This window comes from Aquarana catesbeiana, linkage group LG05, assembly GCF_042186555.1.
Source record: "Aquarana catesbeiana isolate 2022-GZ linkage group LG05, ASM4218655v1, whole genome shotgun sequence".
Lineage (NCBI taxonomy): Eukaryota > Metazoa > Chordata > Amphibia > Anura > Ranidae > Aquarana > Aquarana catesbeiana.
The window spans coordinates 242,501,339-242,515,599 of record NC_133328.1 but is presented as its reverse complement, the minus strand read 5'-3'; the positions used below and the strand labels follow the sequence as shown (position 1 = coordinate 242,515,599).

General features: G+C 43.6%; 1 protein-coding gene across 2 annotated transcripts in view; it reads left to right on the top strand.

Annotated features, from left to right (window-relative positions):
• Window positions 1-14,261, top strand: part of NR4A3 (nuclear receptor subfamily 4 group A member 3) — a 179,014-nt gene that overhangs the window by 126,314 nt on the left and 38,439 nt on the right. The window lies entirely within an intron of this gene.

Here is a 14,261-nt window from a genome sequence, read left to right as displayed (position 1 = left end):
CTACATTGTATATTTGCAGGCTGAAAAAAAAACAGTTTTACATCAAGGAGTGCCCATAAGAGTCCCTTCTTACATTCATGTGTGCCCAGCAGAGTTCCCTCTTACCTTTCAGGTACTAGAGCAGCAGGGCAGAAGCTGGGGAAAGTCTGGACAGAAGAAGTCCAGTTCTCCTGTAAATGCAGGGGGCAGGCTGAAAGGCCCAGCAATTAACCACAGTGGAGGTAGTGGTTGTTGGAAGAACAACAACATGTAATGTAAAGCAGATTTCCAATGTGACTATAAACAATATATATATATATATATATATATATATATATATATATATATATATATATATATATATATACAATACACCTTTCTATCCAGCAGGTTGCACTGCAGTGTGTAATGTGTAATCTATGGTGAGGTAACCAGAGGAAGTGCTTGTCTTTCCACAATATATGTACTTGTATTGTCCTGTTTCTTGTAAGACGTGCATTGCTAATCCTCCATGAAAGTAAAGTATTCTCTGCATACAACAAGCTTCCAAGCGCATGATACAATAACCTGCTAATAGGTTATGGGTCCCAGTCACCCAGGCATTGGAGAGGATATCCCAGGCACCCAGCAGCACCCAGAGGCACTGGAAAGAATACTCAGAGCCGGTTCACACTGAGGCAGCACGACTTGCAGCGCGACTGCCTCAGGCGACCTGCACACGACAGCAACGGCGACTTGCAAAACGACTTCTATATAGAAGTCAATGCAAGTCGCCTCAAGTCGCCCCCAAAGTAGTACAGGAACCTTTTTCTAAATTGGAGCAACTTGCGTCGCTCCTATTAGAACGGTTCCATTGTACAGAACAGGATGCGACTTGTCAGGCGGCTAAGTCGCCTGACAAATCGCCCCAGTGTGAAACGGGTCTCAGTGAGTACAGCAAGTCAGTGAATACTGTATACAAGCTACTGAAACATGGCAAGCAGTTCATATGTGAAGTTTGCAATTGCAAAGCTGAACAATGATAATTACCAGCTGTGGAAGTTTAAACTGGAAGTGTTTCTCACCAAGGATGACTTGTGGCAATTGCTGAATACAGACAGACCCATAGACGGAAGACTGGGATAGGAAGGACAGACAGGCAAAAGAAATAATAAGCTTACTAGTGGAAGATGACCAGCTTATCCACATAAGAACATGAACTTCATTACAGAAACTGCATGAGCGTTCAAGTCCTAAACAATAAGCTCTTTCTGCTAAGGAAGCTATATGGAATGGGACTAGTAGAAGGCCTGCATATGTGTAACCACGTGAATGCTATGCTAGAAATCATGCGTGCCATCGAAGAGGACATCAAAGATAATCATATTGTTGCCCTGCTCCTCTGCAGCCTTCCAGAAACATATACTGCTCTTATTAAAGCTTTGGAAACCAGACCTGAGCAGGCGCTCACACTAGTGTATGTCAAAGGCAAAAATAATCGATGAATATGGCAGAAGGAAAGAAAATATGCACCATGATGACAAAGCTCTTAAGATGTACAAAGAAAGCAGAGCCTGTTTTCGCTGAAAGACCGGTCACTTAAAAAGAACTTTTCTATCTGGAAAGCCGAGCAGCGCAAGCTAGAGCTATCCACAAAAGAGTCAAAGCAGCCACAAAGGAAACTGAAGACACATCATGGAGTGGCACCTTTAACCGACTCCCACCCGCCGTGCATCATATAACGTCGTCAGGTTTGAGCGGTGATATCTGAATGATGCCTGCAGCTACAGACATCATTCAGATATCTTCTTTTAGTGCTGGTGATTCCCTACACCATAAGAATGATCATAGTGGCTTGACCGTTCTTACAAGTGGCGAGAGGGGATGTCCCCTCTCCTGTCACCCTCTGGTGCCTCTACCGACTCATCCCTGCCATTGTAGAGTCAGAGAAAGGAACCGCTGGCGCCGGATCCTGACGATAGAGATTTCTGGTGGACCAGATGGTTCCAGGAGTCTCTATGATCATTCAGAGGCTGGGCGCGATGTTATAACGTCACGCCCTGCCCCTGCATTTGAAAAAAATGGCGCCGTCTCGGGTGGGAAGCTGCGATCGTTTTTTATTTTTTTATTTAAGGCTTCCCAGCCTAGAGGTGAGATCTGGGGACTTATTGACCCCATATCTCACTGTAAAGAGGACCCATCATTCCTATTACAAGGGATGTTTACAATCCTTGTAATAGAAATAAAAGTGATCAAAAAAATGTAAAAAGAAAGTGTCAAACTAGAAAAATAAGAGTAAAATTAACAATTAAAAAAAGTCCCCGTGTGTTCGCACGCAGAAGGGAACGCATACATAAGTCGCGCCCACATATGTAAACGGTGTTCAAACCACACATGTGAGGTATTGCCGCGAACGTTAGAGCGAGAGCAATAATTCTAGCCCTGGACCTCCTATGTAACTTAAAACATGTAACCAGTAAAAATGTTTAAATCGTCGCCTATGGGGATTTTCAAGTACCGAAGTTTGGCACCATTCCACGAGCGTGTGCAATTTTGAAGCGTGATATGTTAGGTATCTTTTTACTTGGCATAACAGCATCTTTCACATTACGCAAAAAAATTAGGCTAGCTTTACTGTTTTTTTTTAATGCATGAAACTGTTTTTTCTCCAAAAAAAAAACACGTTTGAAAAATTGCTGCGCAAATACCGTGCAAGATAAAAAAGTTGCCATGACCGTCATTTTATTCTCTATGGTCTTTGCTAAAAAAATATATATATTGTTTGGGGAGAAACAAGGAAAGGGGCGCCTCTGAATATGTATCAATATAGCATTTATTATAAAAAACTGCAAGCCTCAGCAAGTCCATAAATGGCTGGCAACACATCAAATCCAATGAGGATGGTGTGAGGTGGTGGGGCACAGCGGTTTCTCTTTAACCTCATAAGGGTGACACACAGAGCAGAGATGAGGTGACTGATGCGATCATCTGGCCAGGTGTGGGTTCCGGGAGAAGGGGAAAAAGGACGCGGGTCCTGTCACAGGCTGTGCCGTGATATACGTTCATCCCGTCTGGTATCCAAGATGTGTAGATGACACGGCCGTGAGAGGGGAGCCAGCTTGTTGCATTGCGCCTGTTTTACTTGTATATTGTTTGGGGGTTCTATATCATTTTCTAGGAAAAAAAATATGATTTTTACATGTAGGAGAGAACTGTCAGAATTGGCCTAGTAGGCAAGTGGGTAAAGGACATAGAGCGGCAAGCCATGCGGCTGATGCATAGACTCAGGTGCGACAAGCCACATGACTAGCAATGAGACCCTCTTCACAAACATTGATTACAGTGCAAAAGACAAAGTTTTCCCAGCAAACGGGAAAAGCATCACATCAGAAGGTAAAGGTCAGGGCTTCCTGAACTCCATTACACCACAAGGAAGCAAGCAAAGTATCCTTGTAAAGAAAGTGCTGTATGTTCCAGAACTAGAAGGCAGCCTTCTATCAGTGAAAAGTCTTGCAAACAACGGTCTCACAGTTAAGATCCAGGGTAATGAATGCACAATTCAAAATAATAAGTGATTCCTCGCAAAAGGAAAACTGGATGATCACCTATACAAGCTCATCACCACAGGCCAGCAAGCCAATATAATCTCTTTTTTTTTTTTTTTAAAGATATTTTTATTGATTTTAGGTTCAACACAAACCAACAGACACAAAACAGTCACAAATAAAATAAAAACAAAAACAAAACACACATGAGTATCTGATCCATTAAGTACACAAAAGTGGTGTCCAATTAGTAGTTAGATCACACAAGTCATTGTAAGCATGTCATTTCATTTCAAGAGAGTTGAGATATTGGTAATAATAACAGTCAGATATAGGCACTTTTACACGACATAACCATATTAATGGACCTGGTATTGAAGGTCCCTATGGCACGGCCCAACAATGATCAATTGTATTCAATTTTTAGAAAGAGTTAGCGGACAAGCCAACCATTTTCCCCAAATTTTATAAAAGGTTTTATTTCGTTTGCGAATTTCAAAAGTTAGTTTGTATAATGGAATGGAGTCATTGATAAGTTTTAACCAGAGGGACTTCAAAGAGGCCTGTGCACCTTTCCAGGACAGTAGAATAGATTTTTTAACATAAAAATAAAGAATACGGAGCAATCTCTTGGCATGTGATGGTATATGTAAATCTCCAAATACTCCCAACAAGCAGTTCTTAGGGTGGATTATGTTAGGAAGGCCCAACACAGTTGAAATAAAGGCACCCACTTCCTCCCAGAAGTCACTATCGGGCACGACCAGAAGCAATGTAAGAAGTCTGCCTCCTGGCCACAGCCTCGGAAACAGACAGCTGATGGCAGGAGACCCATTTTATACAGTCTGACCGGAGTGAGGTGGGTCTGATGAAAAATTTTAACTTGTATGATACGGTTACGGGAGGAAATGACAGAGGTTTTATATGTGTCACTAAATTCTGTCCAGTCGTCGTTTACCATATCAATATCCAATGAATCCCACTTCTCATGTGCTCTGTGAAACCTAGGGTTAAAGTCAGTCATTAAGGCTGCATAGTAAGTGGAAACCAATTTAGAGGGTTCTGGTTGCCTAAGTAGTCTTTCCAGTGGAGGGAGATCAGTGATATCATCTAAGGTACCAAATTGGGCATGTATGGCATGTCTAAGCTGATTATAATAAAATAAGTGTGATCTTGGCAAATCAAAGTCCGTACTCAACTGAGAGAAAGTTTTAAAGCCCTGTGTAGTATATAAGTGACATAGATATTTAACTCCCTTTGAATACCAACGATTGGCATCTGGAAAAGAGTATAATTCTTGCACATTGGGATTAAACCACAAGGGGATTTCAGCCAAGAATGTTTTGATATTTTTGTGGTAATGTATTTAAACAGTGAGAGGGAGGCTGAAAGCAGAGAAGTTCCAGGGCGGTCTGGGACCTGGCCTCTATATATTATGTTATGTAAAGTTTCATGTGAAGATGCGATAGCCCCCTCTGTGGCTGTACAGGCATTAGCTGGATCTGGGTTCATCCAGTCATGTATGTGCACCAGTTGAGATGCCATATAGTACAGGAAAAAGTTAGGGAATGCTAGACCTGCCAGATGGGCTGGTAGTCTCAAGGTCTCAAGTGCCACTTTGGGGGATCCGCCCTTCCACAGGAAAGAAGTACATATCACATCTATGCATTTGAAAGTAGCTTTTGATATTTTACATGGGGAGTTAGAGAGGATATAAAGAAGTCTGGGTAAATAAATCATTTTAAGAATATTGGCCCTCCCCATGAGGTCCAACGGCAAATCTATCCATTGTTTAGTTTGTTCCTGGAGGCGGGTCAGCAAAGGGTCAAGATTATTAGTAGTATATAAAGATAAGGGAGCCTGAACCAGCACTCCAAGATATCTAAAAGAAGACACCACCTGAAGCTTGGAGTCCGGGTGCACCTGAGGAGGGTCATTCATATCCAAGGGAAAAAGGCTGGACTTGTCCCAATTAACCCGGAATCCAGAGTAGTCCCCAAAGGTGTTGACCTCCTCCAGTAGAGCCCGCAGAGACTCATTAGCATCTGCCAGGTACACCAGTGTATCGTCTGCGTAAAGAGAAATGCGTTCCTCTATATTTGCAATTGGGAGGCCTTTAATTGTAGGGGAGGAGCGAATGCGAACTGCATGCGGCTCCATGGCCAGGGCAAACAACAGGGGCGACAATGGGCACCCCTGTCGAGTGCCCCTAGTGATTGGGAATGGATCAGTAATAGATGAATTAACCCTTATCCTAGCCGTTGGGGAGGTGTACAGAAGTTTTATCCATGCTATCACACGGGGACCAAAACCATACCTCTGTAGCGCCCGAAAAAGGTACGGCCATTCCACACTATCAAATGCTTTACAGGTGTCTAAGGACACAATGACACATGTAGAAGGGCAGTCATGTGGATATTGCAAGTTGTGGAACAGTCTGCGTATGTTCATTCTAGTAGACCTGCCAGGGATAAATCCACCCTGGTCGCTATTAACCAAGGATGTAACCACAGTATTTAAACGGTTTGCTAATATTTTGGCCAGAATCTTAACGTCCACATTTATAAGAGAAATTGGACGATAAGATTCACAGTGAAGTGGGTCTTTTCAGGGTTTTAACAAAAGAACTATCAAAGCCTCCCTCGTCGATGGGGGAAGGATCCTAGTCTCTAGGGCTTTGTTATAGGTTCGGAGAAGGAGGGGGGATAGAAGGTCCTTGAACTTAGCATACCATTCAGTCGGGAAACCATCAGGTCCAGGGGTTTTATGTGCAGGCATTTGGGAGACCGCTGCTGCAATCTCCTCGGCCGTGATAGGCTCCTCCAACATGTCCCGTCCCTCATCTGACAAGGAGGGAAGAGATATGTCAGCCAGATAGTCAGACAACTGGGAATCATCATATTCAACCCTGGAAGTGTACAGTTTTCTGTAAAAGCTTAGAAAGGAGTCTAGGATATCTCCTGGGTTGTCACTAATAGTACCTTGAGTAGTAAGGATTCGTGGTATAGAAATGGGAGTATGGTCAGATTTGGTCAGATATGCCAAGAGACGTCCTGCTTTATTACCATATTCAAACGACTTTTGTGAAACATACAACATGCGTTTTTGTGTGAGATCTAGCAGACGGATTTCATATTCCCTACGGCTCTGTAACCATGTCTCCCTAGTGTCAGAGGCAGGGTTAGAGGCATAAGCAGATTCCACACATACCATAGCATTTTCTAATTCCTCAGTGCGAATTTTGTTGTTTTTACGTAAAATCCCTGTAATAGACATAAAGGTACCTCTCAATGTAGACTTAAATGCGTCCCATTCCGTGGAGGGGTCTACTTTATCTAAATTATGCTTCCAGTAGTTAGAAATACTCATCTTACACTCATTCTGTACCATCTCATCTTCCAGCCAGTATGAGTTCAGGCGCCACAAAGCAGGTCCCGAACCTGGAAGGAGGAGGAGAGACACCGACAAAGGGGCATGATCTGAGACTCCCCTGGGCAGGTATGAGACGGCGGAGACAACGGGAAGGGTCTCCGTCGACGCAAATGCCATATCCAGCCTAGACATAGTATGAAAGGAATCCGAATGGCAGGAAAATTGGTGGTCATCCGGATGTTTCCATCTCCATACCTCGGTCAGACCATGGACCTGGGCCCAGTCTACAAAGGAGGGGAAAGATCTGCTTCCCCCACCCAGGCGGTCCACCGTTGGGTCCAGGACTGCATTAAATTCCCCTACATAAAGCAAAGGGCCAGAAGGCCTATTCAGTAATTGAAGGGATAATTTAGAGAGTACTTCTACTGAGAATAGAGGGGGAATATAGATAATCACCAACGTGAAGATTATAGTAGAAATTTGTAATATAAGAACAATAAACCTCCCCTCTGGGTCTGTTTTAACGCTGATCAACTCAGCTGGAAGGGATTTAGCCAGGAGTATAGATACATCTCTTGAGTAATTAGTGTGGTATAGCTTGGATAGCCATGGGCGTTTTAGGGCCCTTGTCTTAGAACCTGTCAGGTGAGTCTCCTGGAGGCAAATAATGTGAGGGTGACATTTTTTTAACACAGAAAAAACCAAGGATCTTTTCTGAGGTGCATTCAGGCCTCTAATGTTCCAGGAGACTATCCTAAGGGGTTGTGCCATAGTAAAACATGTAATAATAAAGATGCATAAGTAAACCTCTGAATTAGTATCAATATGAGTGGGTGGGCCGCGCCACCGAAAGCACACACAAGCACATGACAAAAAAGTGCATGGGTCTGCCTATAAGGTAGCATGGACCAGAAAAAATTTCCTTTTCCCCTCTGTTTTAGAAAAAGACATTTTAGACATATAAATGACAACAGAGGTATTAATGAACCACTATATGTGGTGACCCGGTATACTTTTGATGACTCTCCATTAGCAAATGGTATAAGTGTGTTGAAAAGGACATAAAAAGTAAAAAAAGAAGGAAAAAACAAAAAACAGAAAACATGAAACAAAAACCCAACCACCTTTTTCTTTAAACCTTTGTGCCCCCCACTCCGCTCAGCCATCCCAAACATAGCAAGCTTTGGATCCCTAAACTAAAAGTCCTTCCTAACTAGAAAACTGCGGAAGTCAAAAACTGTACCGTGGACTCGCCACAAGCTGGTAAGGGGGGTAACGTGGGTTCTGGTGAGGCTCCCAACTAATGACCGAGGAGAGAGGGGAAAAAAACAAAAATATCCCCCCCCCCCCCAGTAGACATGTCCTGTTGAAGGGTAGATGAGCTGTTTGTTCACATGGAAAAAGTTGTCCGGATGATTGTTCTGGTATGCAGGTCACCATGAGTTGTAAACCGTACCAATGCAGGGTGGAATGTAAAGATGAAGGTCAGCAAAAAAAAAAAAAGGGGGGGGGGAAGATTTATAATGAAGAGACATGCAGAATGTTGACACTGTAGCTTGCATAGCAGGGTGTATATCTTTCCTTGCAGGTTAAGGGTGACTTCAGTCTCCTCTGCTTCTGTGTGCTACACAATAATGATCATTCAGCCACTTCATGGCCTCCTTGGGATTGGTGTAGAAATGAGCCTTACCATCGTGGATAATGCGCAATTTAGCAGGGAAGAGCATGGCGTAGGAGAGGCCTTCCGTGCGCAATCTAGACTTCACTGCTGAGAAGGAGATCCGCTGGTGTTGAACTTCAGCAGGAAAGTCCGGATAAACAGAAATATTATTGCCATTAAATGTAAGCGGGCCTTTTTCTCGTGCCAGACGTAGGATGGCCACTTTATCTTGAAAATTTAGGATACGTGCAATGATGGAGCGTGGTGGGGCACCCACTGGAGGGGGACGAGGAGGAGTGCGATGCGCACACTCTATAACATGTGAGAATGAGGGTGCGTCTTTACCAAAAATGTCCCGCAGCCATGAATAAAGAAACTTTTCAGGATAGGAACCTTCCGCACGTTCTGGAAACCCCACAAATCTAAGATTATTCCTGCGAGAGCGATTTTCCAAATCGTCGATTTTAGCGCGTAATGCCGCCATCTCGCTTGTAGTATCACGTATAGTAACAGACATAGGGTGTACAGTATCTTCTAATGTATTGATCCGTACCTCAGCATCCCCTCTGCGGTCTCTGAGGTTCTGGACATCTTGTTTCAATAATGAAAAGTCCATATGGATAGAAGCTATTTGAGTGGAGAGGGAGGCCTTGCAAACCTGGATAGCCAGCATAATAGTAGATAATGTAGGCTCAGCAGGAGGAGAATCCTCAGCCTGGCTAAACTCAGTAGAATGCTGTGATTCTTGTGTCTGCAGGGGTTCTGTATGTGTGCGGAATATAGCAGGAATTGATGCACTCACCCCTGTTACAGAGTACTGGATGGCTGAGGAGGAGGGCTGCAGCGTGTCTGAGTGCCCTACATGGGTCTCGGCGCCATTTTGCCTCCGGAACCGCGCCAGTTGTTCCGCTGTGTGTGAGGGCTGCAGCGGCCCGTATTTCACCATGTCAGCCAGTCTGGTGGGTACCCACAGCCGTGGGGAACAGAATGATACCTTCCACGAGGATTTAGGACCAAGGATAGCTGCAGGATGGTCGTTGAGAGCCGGAGCTGTGTGTCTATGCGACTGCTCTCTTCGCCATCCGGCCACGCCCTCCCGCCAATATAATCTCTAATGACATACACAGCAAATGTATTCACTTATGACACAGGCGGCTGGGGCACAGATATCCAGAAGCTATACAGGACATTATAAAGAGAGGTTTATCAGAAGATTTGACAATAACGCCTTGCAAAGTGCTCATGAAATGCAAATGCTGTATTCAAGCAAAAGCCACACATGCTCCCCTTCCACAGGCATCTCAAAGAAAAACTACCCACTCCCTGCAGCTCATACACAGTGACGTATGTGGTCCAATGAAAACTCCCACGTCAGGCGGGAACCGATATCTACTGACTTTCATTGATGATTATTCCAGGTACACAACTACTTATCTAATGAAATACAAGATTGAACCATCAGAGAAACTTCAAGAGTGTGTTGCCATGTCTAGCAACAAATTCCAATAGAAACCAGGAGAATACATAAGCAAAGAAGTGGCCTCATATCTGAAGAGACAAGGTATAGTACACCAGACAACCACACCATACACTCCTAAACAAAACGGTGTAACAGAAAGGAAAAATCTCCCTCCTATAGAAATGGCTAGGTGCATGTTGTCAGATGTCAACCTACCTCACAAATACTAGGTAAAATCAGTCATGCAACCTACCTACAGAACAGACTACCCCCAAGAGCCATTAAAAGTACTCCATTCGAAATGTGGCATGGATCAAAGCCTAGCAATCTGCAAGGATGTGGAATGAGAAAGTGAACAAAGTACTTACCAGAGAGGGATTCTCAAGAAGTAAAACAGACCCCTGTATCTACTCCAAAAATCAAGAAGACAGATGGATATACATCCTTATCTATGTTGACGACATTATAACCTGTTTTGAACAAAAAGGGATTACAATCAGATAGTTCAGAACCTGAAAGAAAATTTTGAAATCAAAGAACTTGGGAACTTTAGCTACCATCTGGGAATCCAAATAGAGAGAGAAGAAGATGGAAGTTATCAAGTTATCTTCTCAACCAATCTGAGAAAATCTCCGAAATCTTGGAACAATTCCATATGCAAGCAGTGGCGTGTCTCCAGCTTTCATATTTAGGGGGGGCACATGGGGGGGACAGGGACAAAAGTAGGGGGGCAACTATAAAATGCAAATATATATATATATATATATATATATATATATATATATATATATATATATATACGGTATATATCCTGGGGCCCTTTACTACGATCCCATAACTGGCCCTTTCATATGTTCTGCAGTGAGCTCCCTTCCTACTGTATTGGGGCCCCCCAGGGTGTCAGAAAACAAGAGATATATGTCACCAGCATACCAAGAAAATATAAGGGTCTAAAGCAGTGGGAGAACTATCAGGGTTGCAAAGGTTGTCTTGCCACCGGGCCCTGGTGTTCTGCCACTGTGGGGTTCCCCAGCCTCCTCTTGCTGTCCTGCCTCTGCTATTGACAGCGCTGGTCTGGCATCTCTTGGAATTTACAGGCTGGTTCTCCTGTCCTAAGGACAGGAGAAATCAGTCTGTTTTTTCAGTAACTGAGAGTCCTGGTGGAGTCCTTCCTGCGACTCGCTCTTCTCCCTGCCAATGAGGATGCAGGGGAAGGAGCAGATCGGGCGGCTGTGGTTGTGTGAGCGCTCGCATTATGCAGCGTCAGCGAGCAGAGGGAGGGGGGAGGAATCACCCACAGGAGCTGAGTGGGGACGCTCTCCCTCTCAGTAGAGACTGTGTTACTCCAGCGGTGGCCCGAGTAAGATGCAGTGCATCCGCTACGAATGCAAACAAAAAGACATTGCCTTTTTGCCTTTTTGTAAAAAAAAAAAAAAAAAATAATAATAATTTTTTTTTTAATTGGGGGGGGGGCACATGGTGGGGCACAGCATAATGTTGGGAGGGGGGGTCAGGGCCTTCTCTGCCCCCCTAGGGACGCCATTGTATGCAAGATGCAAAGGAAATGAAAACGCCTATGAAACCAGGCAAAAGAGCAATGAAGCAGAAAACTTGCTACCCAACAATGACATGCATCGCAGAGCAATTAGTAAGCTGCTATATGTTGCCACTGTGACAAGACCAGACATAGCCACAGCAGTGGGCATACTATGCAGGAAAGTCGCAGCTCCCTGTCAGCATGACAAGAATGCAGTAAAAAGAGTGATGCAGTAACTCAAAGGAACAATTCAGATGAAGTTACGGTTACCAGCAACATGAAATCTAAAACTGATTGGATATGTGGATGCTGATTGAGCCGGAGACTGCACAGACCACAAACCCACAAGTGGATTAATCTTCCAGGATGGGGAAGTAATCATAAGTTGGTCTAGTCAAAAAAGCTAACAACTGTCGTTCTATCTTCACCTGAAGCAGAGTACATTGCAGCATCACACGCATGTCAAGAAGCGATATGGATTTGTCAACTTTTTGTGGACATTGGGATAGACAGGTCAAAACCAATCCCCATTTTTGAAGACAACCAGGGTTGTATAAAACTTATGCAATCAGAAAGGGTCAATCCTAGAACTAAACACATTGACGTCAAGTATCACCTACCGAGGAACAATCAAGAGCAAGGTGTTACTGACATTCAATACTGCCCATCAGAGGAGATGACTGCTGATGCATTCATCAAGCCTTTATTGAAGGAACTTCATATAATTTGACAAAGCACATGAGAAGGGGTGCTGGAAGAACAACAAAATGTAATGCAAAGCAGCTTTCTAATGTGACTATAAACTATATATATATATATATATATATATATATATATATATATATATATATATATATATATATATATATGCATTATACCTTTCTATTCATCAGGTGGCACTGCAGTGTTATAATGTGTATTCTATGTTAAGGTAACCAGAGGAAGTGCTTGTCTTTCCTCAATATATGTACTTTTATTGTCCTGTTTCCTGTAAGACATGCATTGCTAATCCTCTGTGAAAGTAAAGTATTCTCTGAATACAACGAGCTTTCAAGCACATGATTCAATAACCTGCTAATGAGGGGAAAGAAATTTGCACTGAAAGATGATTCTGGCTGGCTGGTGGTGGATGTGCTGGACTCTGTATTACAATACATAGACTGGTGCATCCACTGCCTGTCAGCCAAGGGCTGGATGTAACCTTTGGCTGCAGGTTAAGGCATTGCAAGAATGGGCAATCAACACAAAGAACAGACTCCAGAGAAATAACATCAGGGTCCTTGGTCTCCCGGAGCACGGGTATCAAGCTGGCCGAGTTCATGGAGCAGTTCTTATCCACCATTCTCAACCATGGTAACTCACCTCCCACGTTTGTGGTCGAACTGGCCCGTAGGGTTCCTACATCACCACCGCTGCCAGATGCACCTCCATGTCCCTTCCTCCTATGCTTGCTTAACTACTGCAACCGGGATCGCATTCTGGCTACTGCTCGTCTGAAGTCTGACCTGCGTTATGAAGACACAAAGCTGCTCTTCTTTCTGGATTATTCACTAGAGATCCAGCAATGTCGCAAGTCCTTTACCGAGGTGCAGAAGCGGCTACGGGGTAAGGATATGCGCTCCAGCCTCTTATAACCTAGCAGATTGCCCATTGTGGATGGAGACTGCATTAACTAGTGCGTTGGAGTCCCATACGTGCGTTAACATGCATTGTAGTAACATATGTGTTAATGCGCACATTACTGCAGCGCAAATGTGTCATTCACCCCTTATTCTCTATAAACATTAAGGTTGAATATGTTTTTTATTGATTTTTTCAAGAGAAAATATAACACAGGTGAGAAAAAGGAAAAAAAGGGGGGGGGGGGACATAAAGAAGAAAGGGAGAGGAAGAGGGGAGGCGGTTTTCACATACCGCACACTATACATAATGCTATATTTTACAACAATTTGTCTATTTAAAGCATTTCTTCATAATACAAAATACAAGACCCAGCCATGCAGTGTCATCTATCACCAGACACTGCCTGGAATACCTGCTCAAAAAAACAGCTGTAGGATAGGGGAGGGTACGGGGGAAGACATCAAGGTATAGAGGGGGATGGATCAGGTGGTATGAGTAAGAGGGGAGAGGAGGGGGGGTACTCAGCAGTAAATGTCTAATAACCATTCAGTCAGCTATACAATATACTATAAGAGTTAGCAGAGCCTCATTTGTTGAGGGTTTGTATCTATTTTTCACTTCCATGTTCCACATTTGTGGGGCCCATTCCTCATGTGGCAATGCTGTTGAGGAAGGGTTCCGATGTGGAAGAGTGGAGCCAAGGGTACCATAATTGTGTGTATTTTTCCCATGTACCACTTTGTTCTTCCAGAACTGCGATATGACATGTCGGGCTGCTGACAAGAAATATCTAAGAAGGCTTTTTCTGTGAGAGCTGAAGGACGGATAATAGTGCCACTTGCGGGGAGGGTACCATGGAAACATTGTATAGGCCATTATAAATATTAAATACCTTGTCCCAAAAAGGGCGAACTTGGTCGCAGTCCCACCACACGTGGATATAAGTGCCCTTTCCTCCATGACAGCGCCACTCTATAAACATTAAACAAAAAATACAGTTGACACTTTGGGCAGGTCCTACATTTATGTGGGCAGTTTACTTTAGTTTTTATTATTAGCCATGTTAATGAACAAGGTTATTTTAACAGTAGAACGTATATATTTTAT